The sequence below is a fragment of the Vulpes vulpes genome, chromosome X (genome assembly GCF_048418805.1).
Source record: "Vulpes vulpes isolate BD-2025 chromosome X, VulVul3, whole genome shotgun sequence".
In the NCBI taxonomy this organism is placed as follows: domain Eukaryota; kingdom Metazoa; phylum Chordata; class Mammalia; order Carnivora; family Canidae; genus Vulpes; species Vulpes vulpes.
In genome coordinates, this window is record NC_132796.1 from 98,253,191 (window position 1) to 98,268,948 (window position 15,758).

General features: G+C 38.3%; 1 protein-coding gene and 1 non-coding gene across 2 annotated transcripts in view; one reads left to right on the forward strand and one right to left on the reverse strand.

The window, feature by feature from the left end:
* ZNF280C (zinc finger protein 280C) overlaps positions 1-15,758 on the reverse strand; it is a 120,179-nt gene that overhangs the window by 85,298 nt on the left and 19,123 nt on the right. The gene's annotated exons all lie outside the window — the stretch shown is intronic.
* TRNAN-AUU (transfer RNA asparagine (anticodon AUU)) lies at positions 8,611-8,683 on the forward strand. The gene has a single exon. It is a non-coding gene; the product is annotated as a tRNA-Asn (tRNA).

The following is a 15,758-nucleotide window of genomic DNA, read 5'->3' on the forward strand; positions in this document are numbered from 1 at the left end:
TGTGCTCCCCTGGGCAAGGCATTCGGTTTTTATAGTTGAGTATGATGCTCTATCATTGTTGAGTATAATGTTATCTGTAGGTTTTTTATTATTTTTTTAAGATTTTATTTATTTGTTCATGAGAGACACAGAGAGAGGCAGGGACACAGGCAGAGGGAGAAGCAGGCTCCATGCAGGGAGCCTGAAGTGGGACTCCATCCCAGGACCCCAAGATCACATCCAGGGGCCAAAGGCAGACACTAAACCACTGAGCCAGCCAGGTGCCCTGTAGGTTTTTATATGTGTGCCTTATCAAGTTAAAGAAGTTCCCTCTCTTCCTAGTTTACTGAGAGATTGTATTCTGAAATGAAGTTGGATTTTGACAAATACTTCTCAGCATCAATTGATATGATCAGAGGATTTTTCTTCTTTAGGCTGTTGAAGTGGTTGGTTGCGTTGAATGATTTTTAAATGTTGAACCAGCTTTTCATACATGGAATAAATCCTTCATGGGCTGTGGTGCACAATTCTTTTGATAAACTGTTAGATTTTGTTTGCTAGTATTTTGTTGATGATTTTTTTGTCCAAGTTCATGACAGATATTCTTCTGAAGATCTCATTGTATTGTGTTACCTCCTATTCTGTTTTCTGGAAGAGGTTGGGTGGAATTTAAATGTTTGGTAAATTATTCAATAAAACCATCTGAGACTGCAGATTTCTTTTTTATTGAGGAAGTTTTAAATTATGAATTAGTCTTATTTAATAGTTACAAGAGCATTCAGAGTATCTCTTTTGTTTTTAGTGAGTTTGGTAGTTTGTGATTTTCAAGCAACTAGTTTACTTCATCTACATTCTAAAATACATGTGTGTAGAATTTTTTGTAACATTTTTCTATCCTTTTGATGTCTTCAGAATCTGTAGTGATATTCCCTGTTTCATTCCTGATATTGGTAATTGTGCCTTTTTCCCTTTGTTAGACTTGCGAGAAATTTGTCAATTTTACTGATCTTTTCAAATCTCCAGCTCTTTGTTTCATTGATTATTGTCTGTTTTCAGTTTTGTTAATTTCTTCTCTTAGACACAGGACTTTTGGGAATTCATATATAAAGAAAAAAACTTGTATAGCAAATAATTATGATTGAATTATCCTATTTATTTGAAATGGCCAGGAAAAGCAAATCTATAGACACAAAAAGTAAATTAGTGGTTGCCCAGTCCTAAGGGTGGATATGGGGATTAACTGTTAATGGGCCCCAGGGATCTTACTGGGATGATGAAATGTTCTAAAACTGGGTTATGGTGATGGTTGGACAACTTGCTAAATTTCCTAAAAGTCATTAAATTGTACACTTGAAATGGGTCAATTTTATGATGTGTACTTTGTATCTCAGTAAGGTTGTAAAAAAAACCAATTATTATGAAGTAACGTGAATAAAAGAGATAGTACAATCATCTAGTCTTGTCCCCCTTTAGCAGCTACGGAAACGGAGACCAAGTGATTTCCCAAATCACATAACTGGTTAGTGATAGGGTGGGTATACGAACCTTGTCCTATTAAGCCAAGATCAATCATCACCAGAATAATAAGAGACATAGAAATGTATGTCAAGAAATAGATATCCTTCCCATGGGTGGAGGTTTCCTCTCTCTTAGAATGAAGCTCACCCTATGAGGCAAGGTAAAGGTGACCCTGAGTGGTGACCTGATAGTATCTTACACGTATAGTGCCAACAGACAGGGCAATACAAACTAGCCTCTGGCAGATCTTTTGGCTTGATCAGAAGTCTTCGTTTCAAGCCACAAAGATCAATTCTGAGTGACTGAGGTAGGAAGGGAATTGAGCAGCTCACAGAATCATTATAAGGATTAGGAACCAAGTTCAGAGCTGTGCAGTCAGGAACAATGCCTAAAATCATGCTGCAGATTCGCCCCCACCCCACCGCGTCCCCGAAAGGACTGCTGCTACTGATGCTCCTGCTCGTGTTGGGCTCTGCCCCTTCTTCCATCACCCCTCCCTACCGCCCTGGGACCTCATTATGGCCACAGCTCCGTCTCTTGTAAGAGACACAACTCACTGCTCTCATAGTTTTTTTTTTTTTTAAAGATTTTATTTATTCTTGAGAGATAGAAGGAGAGACAGAGCCAGAGACACAGGCAGAGGGAGAAGCAGGCTCCATGCACCGGGAGCCCGACGTGGGATTCGATCCCGGGTCTCCAGGATCGCGCCCTGGGCCAAAGGCAGGCGCCAAACCGCTGCGCCACCCAGGGATCCCTGCTCTCATAGTTTTTATATGATACTCATTCTTGACTCAGATCCCTTTGTAGGGGCTTCTGATTGGTTCAGTGTAGATCATAGAACTACATTCAGGCTGCAAGGAGCGAGAGAGGCTGATAAGAAGAGTATTTGACACCTTCTATCAGCTTCCCTAGTGGAAACCAGGCTCTACTTTCCTCCAGGAATCGTACACTGGTGGAATTTCCTATGCGTCGAAAGTGAGTTCCAATGCTGGGCAGCCAAAACCTGTGTTTCCATATGCCCATGCACCTCTGTGCGTGTGTGCATGTGTGTGTGTGTGTGCATGTGCACGCATTTGTGTATACGCACACTCAATTTTCCACCACAGCTTTGCTCAAATGGTGGTCTACAGACCAGCATTATTGTCAACAGCTGTTAAAAATGCAGATCCTCTGGTCCCACTCCAGATCTTCAGAATCAGAATCTAATTTTTAACAAGCACCCAGATAATTTGTATGTACATTAAAGTTTAGAAATTCTGCTTTACAGGTGCGTGGGTGGCTCATAAGGTTAGGCATCCGACTCTTCATTTCGGCTGGGGTGGTGATCTTGGGTTGTGGGAACAGGCCTCTGTCCAGCTCGGCACTGGGCAAGGAACATGCTTGGGATTCTCTCCTTCTCTCCTCCCCCCACCCACCTGAGCTTCCTCTCTCTCAAAATAAAAATTAAAAGTTAAAAAGAAGTGCTGCTTTACATTATACAATATGTAGTCCTTTTTAATTTCTAAAGTTGAGTCATGGGGCGCCTGGGTGGCCGCGCTGGTTAAGTATCTGCCTTTGGCTCCCTCCTGGTCTCCAGATCCTGGGATTGAGCCCCCAGCCCCTCCTGGGCCACTCTTCTCTGGTGGTGCCTGCTTCTCCCTCTCCCTCTGCCTGCCACTCCCCCTGCCTGTGCTCTCTCTCATTCTCTCTGTCAAATAAAACATTTTTTTAAAAAGGCCTTTTTAAAGATTTTAAATTTTAAAGACTTAAATATTTTTATAAAAGATCTTTTTTTAAAAAGATTTTATTTATTCATGAAAGACACAGAGAGAGAGGCAGAGACATAGGCAGAGGTAGAAGCAGTCTCCCTCTGGGGAGCCCAATATGGGACTCAATCCCAGGACACTGGGATCAGAACTGAGTCAAAGGCAGACGCTCAACCACTACACCACCCAGGTGCCCTGAATAAATAAAATCTTTAAAATTTTTTTTAGGGCAGCCCGGGTGGCTCAGTGGTTTGGCGCCGCCTTCAGCTCAGGGCGTGATCCTGGAGACCAGGGATCCTGTCCCGCGTCGGGCTCCCTGCATGGAGCCTGCTTCTCCCTCTGCCTGTGTCTCTGCCTCTCTCTCTCTCTCTCTCTCTCTCTCTGTGTGTGTGTGTGTGTGTCATGAATGAATAAATAAAATCTTTAAAAAATTTTTTTTAAAAGATAAGTCACTATTACTCTCTATTCATAAGTAGGGCTGTCAGATTTAGGAAAGAAAAATCAAGACTCCCAGGTAATTTGAATTTCAAGATAAACGATACATAGTTTTTAATGTAAGTATGGCTTGTATTTTATCTGGCAACTCCACTCATCCATATACCCCTCTCCCCACAATTAGCAAAATGAACAAAAAGGAAAATTAATATAGCCTACAGGAATGTATGCAAACCAGTTTTATGTCTTGCCACGGTAGACTATAGACAGCATGACAGCAGAACATGTTAAATTCTACACAGATTCAAGCACACTGAGTTCTGTTATAAGCATTGCATGCCTGGAGTCTCTATAATTTTAAGGGCGAGTCACTTCCCCTATTAACTATTTCAGAGCATGAAGTCTTTTTTTCCCCAAATACACTATGAATTGCAACTACTTTTATTTAATGAAATTTGACCAAAAGTACCTTTATCTCATAGAACCTGACTTACATTTCTTTCAAAATACAGATGAAATGAGTCTCTAAGTAAATAAAGAAAATACGTGGTAAATTAAAAAAAATATGAAAATAGGGGCACCTGGGTGGCTCAGTGGTTGAGCATCTGCCTTTGGCTCAGGTCATGATCCTGGGGTCCTGGGATCGAGTCCCCATAGGGAGCCTGCTTCTCCCTCTGCATATGTCTCTGCCTCTCTCGGTCTCTCACGAATAAATAAATAAAATTTTAAAAAATGAAAATATGTGCTGACATTTCTCTGGAGAATGCTTCATTTTTTTCCTAAAGAGTTGTTGCACATGTCTAGGAGTCTTAATAATCGCTCTCAAACATTCTAAGAGAGAGAGTTTATAACGTATCAATAGGAATTAGAAGCATCATGTTCAAAAATTTAAAAAATTTTAGTACTCCAAAATATATGCCAATTGCCTTTATATATATACTAAGTATGATATGGCTTAATTCATTCTAACATTTTAGCCAATACAAATATCACCAAGCAACCAAATAGGTAATTTTAGGTGGTTGGGAGAGTGACTTTCTGTTTGTAATTCTTAGGAGTAAGGGAGTAGTTTTCTAAATAAAAGCTTCTCGCAGAGATGAACAAAAAGTAAGCCACCTCCAATGAACCTTAATAACAAAAACACTCCAAGGCATCTTATTCCCATTGTCGTATCTTCCTGGCTAGTGATGAAATGCCCAGGGGCTGACAAGGGAATATAGTACCAGGAAGCAGAACATCCTTAAGGGCAAATGAGTATTAAGGGACTAAAAATACATACTTTTCCTTTCAGATATTTTATTTCATATTTCCTGCCACCTTTTAAAAAAAAGTTTTTTTGCTGCTACCTTTTAATTCATCATTTGCAAGCCCCCTCACTCTATACGCAGATGTTTCTAATAGATTAATGATGTCCATTAGTTTATGAGTCAGGCCATAAATGAGTCAACTGACTAGGCTTGTATTAAGTATTAAATAATAAAGAAAATATTTATAAGCATACCATCAGTCAACTTATATATACTATTTGTATAAAATAGCTCAGTATTTAATTTATAATACAGAACAATTAGAAACTGTCTAAAGCTCTTTCCCTCCAAATAATGGACTGGTTAAATAAATAATAGTACACCCATAACATGCAGCCATTAAGAATCATCTTTTCCAGGTCCCCTTGGAGATATAGCTGACTTTAGGATTGGAGCAGAAAATTACAGGATGATCCTGGAACATTTTGTCATATCAGCAGTTAAGTATCAAAGACCACTGGATGATGCTAAGGACTCAAGAGCCTTTAGTGCTCTTGGTGAAAGCCTGAAATCCTGTTGGTGCTCAAAGAGGAGACAATTTGAGTAGCCATGAGAAAAACAACTAATGGATTGAAACATATAAAATCTATTTCTTTAGGCCAGACTGACACTCTAAAAAATTGCTAACTTTAAAAACTGGAAAATAAAAAAGGGTGAAATATCGTATCATACCTTTCATACACATATTGTATCTAAGGGTATCCACAGAATTAATAAGGAGACATTTCTTTTTTTACAGATGTATTCCAGCTAATAAGTGAAGAAGATGATAGAATGTCATAAATTTATTATCTTTAGCGAAAAATTACAGCTAGGACAGGATCTTCAGTGGCTGTTAACTTTCCCAAAACAGAGACAAGCAGACATTAATTGCTTCCTGATGGCATGTATACAACACCACATATGAAGTATTCTTGAGGAAAATAAAACTGAAGTCTATTAAGACTCTAACTCTAAATAATAGTTCACAGAAAATACAGAGGACAAGTAAACAGTAAAGGACACAATGAGAAAACTCAGACTATGGAAAACTGTAAGATAGATGACCCAGTATTATTTCAACAAATGCGTTGAAAGAGAAGGAGGGAGATGCTCTGGATTAAAAGACACCTAAAGACCTATCAAGAAATAGTAGTATGTAATCTTATTTGGATCTCAGTTTGAACAAACTGTATTAAAAAACATTCATGACACGATTGGAAGAATCTGAACACGACTGAAAGGTTGATGCTATTAAAATTATTATTAAAATTATAATACTGGTATTTTTGTCGTAGTTTTAAGACATACCCCATACATATGGGATATATATACATACATATATATGCTCAGTATTTATGGATAATATGAATTGATGTCTGAGATTTGCCTTGAATTAATCAAGAAGTAAGGATGAAGGAAAATTGGCCATGAGTTTAACATTTGTTGATCCAGATAGTAGATTCATGGAGGTTAATTATACTGTTCTATTCATATTATAAGGGTATGCATTTCTTAAAAGTTTTATTTATTTAAGTAATCTCTACACCCAACATGGGGCTAGAACTCATCACCCCAAGATCAGGAGTCACATGCTCCCCCAACTGAGCCAGACAGGTACCGCAAGGGTATGAATTTTTTTATAAAATATATTTAGGTTGAATTATATTTGAATCTGATCTCACGTTTAATTTTGAAATATATGCTATATATGTACACACATACAGATTATAAGGGAAAGAAAACATACCAAAAAGTCCTTATTAGGGATCCCTGGGTGGCGCAGCGGTTTAACGCCTGCCTTTGGCCCAGGGCGCGATCATGGAGACCCAGGATGGAATCCCACATCGGGCTCCCGGTGCCTGGAGCCTGCTTCTCCCTCTGCCTATGTCTCTGCACCCCCCCCCTCTCTGTGACTATCATAAATAAATTTTAAAAAAAAGTCCTTATTAGCTGTTTGGTAGGATTAGAAGTGAAGTATATTTTTGTAATTTGTTTCTATATTGCTCATTTATAGAAAATATAGTTTTATTCTTTTTTAATTTATTTTTTATTGGCGTTCAATTTGCCAACATATAGATTTTATTGAGTTGTAGTTCACATACCATAGAATTAACCATTTAAAAGTGTATATAATTCAATGTTTTTTAGTATATTCAAAATATTGTGTAATTATCACCAATCTAATGTTAGAACATTTTCATCACCCTAAAAAGCAAACGTGTACTCATTAAGTAGTCACTAACATTCTTTCTTTCTCCCTTAACCATAAGCAACTTCTATTCTATTAGGTGTTTCTATATATTTGTCTCTTCTGCATATTTCATAGAAATGGAATCATACAACATGTAGTCTGTTGTGTCTGGTTTTTTCACATAGCATGTTTTCAAGGTTTATCCATGTGGTACTTCATTCCTTTTTATGGTTGTATAATACTGCATTCTATGGGTATACCTCCTTTGACTCATTCTTTCATTTGATGGACATTTGGGTTGCTTCCACTATTTGGCTATCAAGAATAATTCTGCTATGAACATTGGTTACAAGTTATTGTGTGAACACATTTTTTTCTTTTCTTAGGGTGTGTATTTAGGCATAGAATTGCTGGGCCATCAAAGAGTTGCCCACAGCCACAGTACCATTTTACATTCCCATCACCAATGCACGAGGGTTCCAATTTCTCCATATTCTTGCCAATACTTATTTTCCTTTAAAAAAATAGCCATCTTTGGGGCATCTGGGTGTCACTTTTGGTTAAGCATCTGACTCTTGGTGCTGGCTCAGGTCCTGATCTTGGGGGTTGTGAGATCAAGCCTTGTGTCTGGCTCTGTGCACAGTGTGGAGTCTGCTTGAGACTCTCTCCCTCTCTCTCCTTCTTCCCCTCCCCACCCCCACCCCCTCTCTAAAGTAAATAAATAAATCTTTTAAAAATATAAAAAATAACCATCCAAAAAAAAAAATAACCATCCTAGTAAGTGTGAGTGGCATGTCATTGTTGTTGTGATATATCTCTTTAATGACAAGTGATCTTTTTGCATGTGATTATTGGACATTTGTATATCTTCTTTACCACAGGTGATTATAGCATATTTTTATCACTTCGAAAAGAAACTCCCTATACTTTAGCTATACAACTTTCACCCCTAGGTCTCTCATCTCCAATCAAACACAAATATACTTGCTATCTCTATAAATTTGTCTTTTCTGGATATTTCATATAAATGGCATCATACTGTATGTGGCCTTTTGTGCTCTGGCATCTTTCCCTTCACAAAACGTATTCAGGGTTCCTCCATGTGGCAGCATATAGCAGTACTTCATTTCCTTTTAGGGCTGTATTTTATTGTATCGATTTACCTTATTTGTTTATCCATAAATCAGTTGGTGGACATCTGGTTTCTTTCTACATTTTCGGTATTAAGAATAATACTGGAGTGTCTGGGTGGCTCAGTCAGTTAACGTCTGTCTTTGGCTCAGGTCATGATCCCAGGTTCCTGGAATCAAGCCCTGTATCAGGCTCCCTACTGAGTGAGGGAGTCTGCTCTTCCCTCTCCCTTTGCCCCTCCCCCTCACTCATGCTTTCTGTGTCTCTCTCTCAAATAAGTTAAATCTTAAAAAAAAAAAAAAAGAATAATGCTGCTAGGGGTGCCTGGCTGGCTCAGTTGGTAGAGCACATGACTATTGATCTTGGGGTTGTGAGTTCAAGCCCCATGTTGGGTGTAGAGCTTATGTTAAAAAAAAAAAAGAGTAATGCTTCTATGAGCATTCATGGCAAGTTATTATATGAATGTATGTTTTCAGTTCATTAGGTGTATACCTAGTAGTGAAAAAAAACCCTGCCTAATCTACGAACACAATGATTTACACCTATGTTTCTTTGTAAGAATTTAAAATTTTTAAGTCCAACATTTAGATCTTTGATCTTTTTTTGGTTAATTTTTGCTTATGGTGTGAGGTAGGGGACAAAATTCTTCCTTTGCGCATGGATATCCATTTCTTCTAAAACCATTGGTCGAAAAGATAATTATTTTCTGATTGAAAGGTTGTGGCACCCTCATTGAAAATCAATTGATTATTGATGTGTGAGGTGATTTCTGTACTTTCACTCCTCTATGTTTTCCTTTCTTTTTTTTTTTTAAAGATTTTATTTATTTATTCATGAGAGACACAGAGAGAAGGTAGAGGGAGAAGCAGGCTCCTCACAGGGAGCTCGATGTGAGATTCGATCCCTGAACCCTGGGATCACGCCCTGAGCCGAAGGCAGATGCTCAACCTCTGAGCCATCCAGGCGTCCCTCACTCCCCTATGTTTTCAATATGATTTTTGCTCTTTAGGGTACTTTTCAAGTCCATATGAATTCTAGGATATTTTTCTTTTGTCCATCTCTGCAAAAAAGGGCAGGTTGTGATAGACTTTTTACTCACTCCTTAAATCAATTTGGGAAGTTTCCCATCTCAACAATATCATGTTCTTTAGTCCATAAAACTGGAATGGCTTTCCCCTTATTTATGCCTACTTTAATTTATTTCAACAATATTTCGTAGTATTCAGTGTGTAAGTCTTTTACTTCTTTGGTTAATAATATTACATAGTATTTTTAAAATCAGTTTTGACTCTATTTTAAATGCAATTCTTTTTTGAAGATTTTTATTTATTTATTTATGAGAGACACAGAGAGACAGAGACACAGGGAGAGGGAGAAGCAGGCTCCCTGCAAGGAGCCTGATGCAAGACTTGATCCTAGGACCTCGGGATCATGACCTGAGCCAAAGGCAGACGCTCAACTACTGAGCCACTCAGGTGTCCCTGCAATTCTTTTCTTAATTTTGCTTTCAATTATTTTATGCAAGTATATAGCAATACATTTTTAAAAAAACACGAGTGCTTGGCTGGCTCAGTCGGTGGTGCATGCAACTCTTGATCTCAGTGTTGTGAGTTCAAGCTCCACGTTGGATGTAGAAATTAGTTAAAAATAGAATCTTTTACAAAACCAGCTTTATTGACATATATTTATGAACATAAAATTCACCCATTTAAACTGCACAATTTAATAATTTTTAGTATAGTCATAGATATATGCACTATCACCAACAGCCAATTATTATTATTATTTTTTAAAGATTTATTTATTTATTTATTTATGATAGACATAGAGAGAGAGAGAGAATGAGAGAGAGAGAGAGAGAGAGAGAGAGAGAGAGAGAGAGGCAGAGACACAGGAGGAGGGAGAAGCAGGCTCCATGCCGGGAGCCCGACGCGGGACTTGATCCTGGGACTCCAGGATCGCGCCCTGGGCCAAAGGCAGGCGCTAAACCGCTGAGCCACCCAGGGATCCCCACAGCCAATTATTATTAACATTTTTTGTCACCTCAATAAAAATCTCATAGTCTTTAGCAATCATTTCCCTATCCTGTGAAACCTTTAATCATAATAAAGAAATCTACTTGCTCTCTCTTTAGATTTGTCCATTCTGAACATTTCATATAAATGGAATCATATAATGTTGCCTTTATGTCTGGCTCCTTTCACTTAGCATAATGTTATCAAGTTTCATCCATGTTGTAGCATTGTGTTAGAAATCATTCCTTTTTTAAAGTTGAATAATATTTCATTGTAAACATACACCACATTTTGTTTATCCATTTATCTGCCAATGGACACTTCCACCTTTTATCTATTGTGAATAATGCTGTTATGAACACAGGTGTACAAATATTTGTTCTTTTGGGCTTACATCTAGAAATGGAATTGATAGGTCCTATGGTATTGTTATGGACCAAATATTTGTGTCCCCTTTAAATTCAAATGTTGAAGTCCCAAGCCATATGTGGTGGTATTAGAAGTTGGGGCCTTTGGGGACCGACTGGGTGGCTTGGTTGAGCATCTAACTCTTATTTCAGCTTTAGGTCATGATCTCAGAGTGGTGAGATGGAGTCCCACATTCTCCTCCATGCTCAGCGGGGAGTCTGCTTCTTTCTCCCTCTGCTTCTGCTCTTCACCCTGCTTGTGTTCTCTCTTCCTCTAAAACAAACAAACAAACAAACTCAATCAATCTTAAAAAAAATGTTGAGGCCTTTGGGAGGTAATTAGGCTTAGATAAGGTGATAAGGGTATAGCCCCATGATGAGAGAAGAGACAGGAAAGAGAGAGAGCTATGTGAAAATACAGAAACAGGGCAGCCATCTTTAAGCCAGGAAGAGGGCTCTCACCAGGAATAGAGTTGGCCAGCACTTGGACCTTGGACTTCCCAGCCTCCAGAACTATGAGAAATAAATATCTGTTGTTTAAGCTACCCAGGCCGACTGAGATAATAATTATATGTCTAACTTTTGAGGAACTGCCAAATTGTTTTCTATAGTGGCTACACCATTTTACTTTCCCACCAGCAATATACAAGGGTTCCAATTTCTCTATATTCCTACCAATACTTGTTCTTTTCTTTCTTTTTTTTTTGAGTACTTATAATGGTGGATGTGAAATGGTATCTCATTGTAATTTTGATTTGCATTAGAATTTTGTTGAACATCTTTTTTGTGGGTTTGTTAGTCATTTTGGTAGAAATGTCTGCTCAAGCTCTTTGAACTCGATTGTTTTTAAGTTGATTGTTTATCTTTGTTGCTAAGTTTAGAAAATTATTTCTGTATTCTGAACTAGCTTTGTATGAGATATATGATTAAGCAGCTGCTTTTGGCTGGGTCATGATCTTGGGGTTCTGGGATCAAGCCCCTCCTCAGGCTCCCTGATCAGCAGGGAGTCTGCTTCTTCCTCTCCCTCTGCCCTTCCTCTCCCCACAGCTTGTGCTCACATTCTCTCTCTCAAATAAATAAATAAAATCTTTAAAAAGAAACCTGAATAATCCAAAGTCAAGATTTCTACATATACATTCTAAGAAAATCATAATTTTAGATCTTTGACCCGTTTTAATTTTTGTATATACTATATGATAGGGGACAAAATCATTCTTTTGTATGTATGTATGTATGTATGTTTTTTTGTATTTTTTTGTATGTATGTATGTATGTATCACTTGTCCCAGAAGCATTAATTGAAAAGATTAATGTTCTTCACAAAATGGTTGTGCTACTCTTGTAAAAAATCAACTGACCATATTTGTCTAGGCTTACTTCTGGACCCTCATTCTATTTGATTTGTCTATATTTCTATCCTTATGGTAGGACCACACTCTATTAATTGCTGTAGCTTTGTAGTATGTTTTGAAATGGAGAAATGGAAATCCTCCTACATTCTTTTTTTTACATTTGTTTTGGCTATTTGGTGTCCTTTGCAATTTCTTTTTTTTTTTGTATATTTTTTTATTGGAGTTCAATTTGCCAACATATAGCATAACACCCAGTGCTCATCCTGTCAAGTGCCTCCCTCAGTGCCTGTCTCCCAGTCACCTCCACCCCCCGCCCACCTCCCTTTCCACCACCCCTTGTTCGTTTCCCAGAGTTAGGAGTCTCTCATGTTCTGTCACCCTCTCTGATATTTCCCACTCATTTTCTCTCCTTTCCCCTTTATTCCCTTTTGCTATTTTTTATATTTCCCAAATGAATGAGAACATATAATGTTTGTCCTTCTCCGATTGACTTATTTCACTTCACTTCACATGTGACTTACTTCACATAATACTCTCCAGTTTTATTCATGTTGAAGCAAATGGTTGGTATTTGTCGTTTCTAATGGCTGAGTAATATTCCATTGTGTATATATACCACATCTTCTTTATCCATTCATTTTCTTTTATTTTTTAAAGATTTTATTTATTTATTCATGAGAGACACACAGAGAGATAGAGAGATAGAGATAGAGAGATAGATAGATAGAGAGAGAGATGCAGAGATACAGGCAGAGGGAGAAGCAGGCTCTATGCAGGGAGCCAGATGCGGGATTTGATCCCGGGTCTCTAGGATCACACCCTGGACCGAAGGCAGGCGCCAAACTGCTGGGCCATCAGGGCTGCCCTATCCATTCATTTTCGATGGACATCGAGGATCCTTCCACAGTTTGGCTATCGTGGACATTGCTGCTATAAACATTGGAGTGCAGGTATCCTGCCGTTTCACTGCATCTGTATCTTTGGGGTAAATCCCCAGCAGTGCAATTGCTGGGTTGTAGGGCAGATCTGTTTTTAACTCTTTGAGGAACTTCCACACAGTTTTCCAGAGTGGCTGCACTAGTTACATTCCCACCAATAGTGCAAGAGTGTTCCCCTTTCTCCACATCCTCTCCAACATTTGTTGTTTCCTGTCTTGTTGATTTTCCCCATTCTCACTGGTTTGAGGTGGTATCTCATTGTGGTTTTGATTTGTATTTCCCTGATGGCAAGTGATGCAGAGCATTTTCTCATGTGCTGCTTTGCAATTTCATATGAATTTTATGACCAACTCATCCATTTCTTTCTTTTCTTTAAAAATATTTATTTATAAGAGACACTGAGAGAAGCAGAGGGAGAAGGCTTGGGGGATGGGGTTTGATCCCAGGACCCTGGGATGACGATTTGAGCTGAAGGCAGCCACTTAACTGAATGAGCCATGAACCACCCAGGCACCCTGCAAATCATACTTCTGATAAGGGTTTGACATTCACAATATATAAATAACTCTCACAATTCAACAACAGAAAGACAAGCAACCCAATGAAAAATTGGCAAAAGACTTGAATAAACATTTCTCCAAAGATGTCATACAGAAGACCAACAAACACATGAAAAGATGTCATTAAGGAAATGTGAACCAAAACTACAATGTGATACCACTTTATACACACTAGGGTGGGTATAATAAAAAATGTGGATAATAAACATCTTGGTGAGGATGTATAGATATAGGAACTCTTATACATTCCTGGTGGATGTAAATGTAAAATGGTACAGCAGCTATGGAAAACAGTTTGGCAGTTCATCAAATAGTTAAACATAGAAATACTACATGATCTGGCAGTTCTACTCCTAGGTATATTTCCAAGAGAAATGAAAACATGTCCACATAAAAATTTGGACATGAATGTTTATTGCAGTAACATTCATAAGAGCCAAAAGGTGGAAACAAACCAAATGTCCTTCAATGGATGAAATGTTAAACAAAATGCGGTAAAATCATAAAATGGAATATTATTCAGTTCTAAAAAGGAATGAAGGACTGATGCATTCTACAACATTGATGGACCTTTAAAACATAATGCTAGGGCAGCCCGGGTGGCTCAGCGGTTTAGCACCTGCCTTTGGCCCAGGGCGTGATCCAGGAGTTCTGGGATTGAGTCCCACATCAGGCTTCCTGCATGGAGCCTGCTTCTCCCTCTGCCTGTGTCTCTGCCTCTCTCTCTCTCGCTGTCTCTCAAGAATAAATAAATAAAATCTTAAAAAATAATAAAAAAAATAAAACGTAATGCTAACTGGGGTGCCCGGCTGGCTCAGTCTGAGGAGCATGTGACTCTTGATCTCTGGGTCATGAGTTTGAGCCCCACGTTGGGTGTAGAGATTGCTTAAATAAATAAACTAAAAAATGTAATGCTAACTGAAAGAAGCCAGACATGAAAGGTCACATTTTATATGAGTTTTGAAAATGTGAAATATCTAGAATAGTCAAATGTATAGAGATAGCAGATTAGTGGTTCCCCGGGCATAGGTCAAGGACTGAATGAGGAGTGACTTTTTACTGGTACAGGGTGTTTTGGGATGACGAGACGATTTGAAACTGAAGGGGCCATTATGAATGTATAATGAATGTATTATGAATCGAACACTTTAAAATTGTTAATTGTATGTGATATGAATTTTACCTTAATAAAAATAAACAAGAATACTAGCAAAGTTCAGAGAAATCTTTGTATCTACCAATGTTCAGAGAGTAAATATAAGTAAAATTTCTTTTTTTTAATAAAGATTTTACCTTAGTGAAAAGGAATAAAAGGGGAAAGGAGAGAAAATGAGTGGGAAATATAAGTGAGGGTGACAGAACATGAGAGACACCTAACTCTGGGAAATGAACAAGAGGTGGTGGAAAGGGAGGTGGGCGGGGGGTTGGGGTGATTGGGTGACAAGAACTGAGGGGGGCACTTGATGGGATGAGCACTGGGTGTTATGCTATATGTTGGCAAACTGAACTCCGATAAAAAAAAATAAAGATTTAATTTATTTATCCATGAGAGACATAGGGAGAGAGGCAGAGACATAGGCAGAGAGGGAAGCAGGCTCTCCCCAGGGAGCCCGATGTGGTACTCAATGCTAGGACCCGGGGATCACTACCTGAGCCAAAGGCAGATGCTCAACCGCTGAGCCACCCAGGTGTCCCATAAGTAAAATTTCTACCAGGGAATCCCAGGGGTGGGATATTCTTGCTGGCTGAAAGAGAAGAATAGCGGGATGGAACTGTTATTAAATGCTAAACCTAGCTTATGATAGAGTAGATCTCAATCTTGGATTTTAGTTCAGTGGTGATTGACATGCCATGAACTAAAGGCATGAACTTGATTATTAATTTTTATATCATATTGTTTGCTCTAGTCCCAAGTGGACAGAGCTATATTCTAGGAAATCCACTGGTAAGAATAATAAAATGTCATTAAAATCATTAACAATGACACATGCAAAGACTTCATTACAGTATAAAAATTATTTCTGTTCTAATGTCAAGTGGTTGATAGATACCATTCCAACCCCAATTTTTAAAGTGTCTATTGTGTTAGTTATATGTTGTAGAAAGAGGCCTGGCAGCTCCAACCCTGACGGAATTTGCAGTCTATCAAGGAAAATAATGTATAAAATATTATGGGCCATAATATATATGAAAAATTC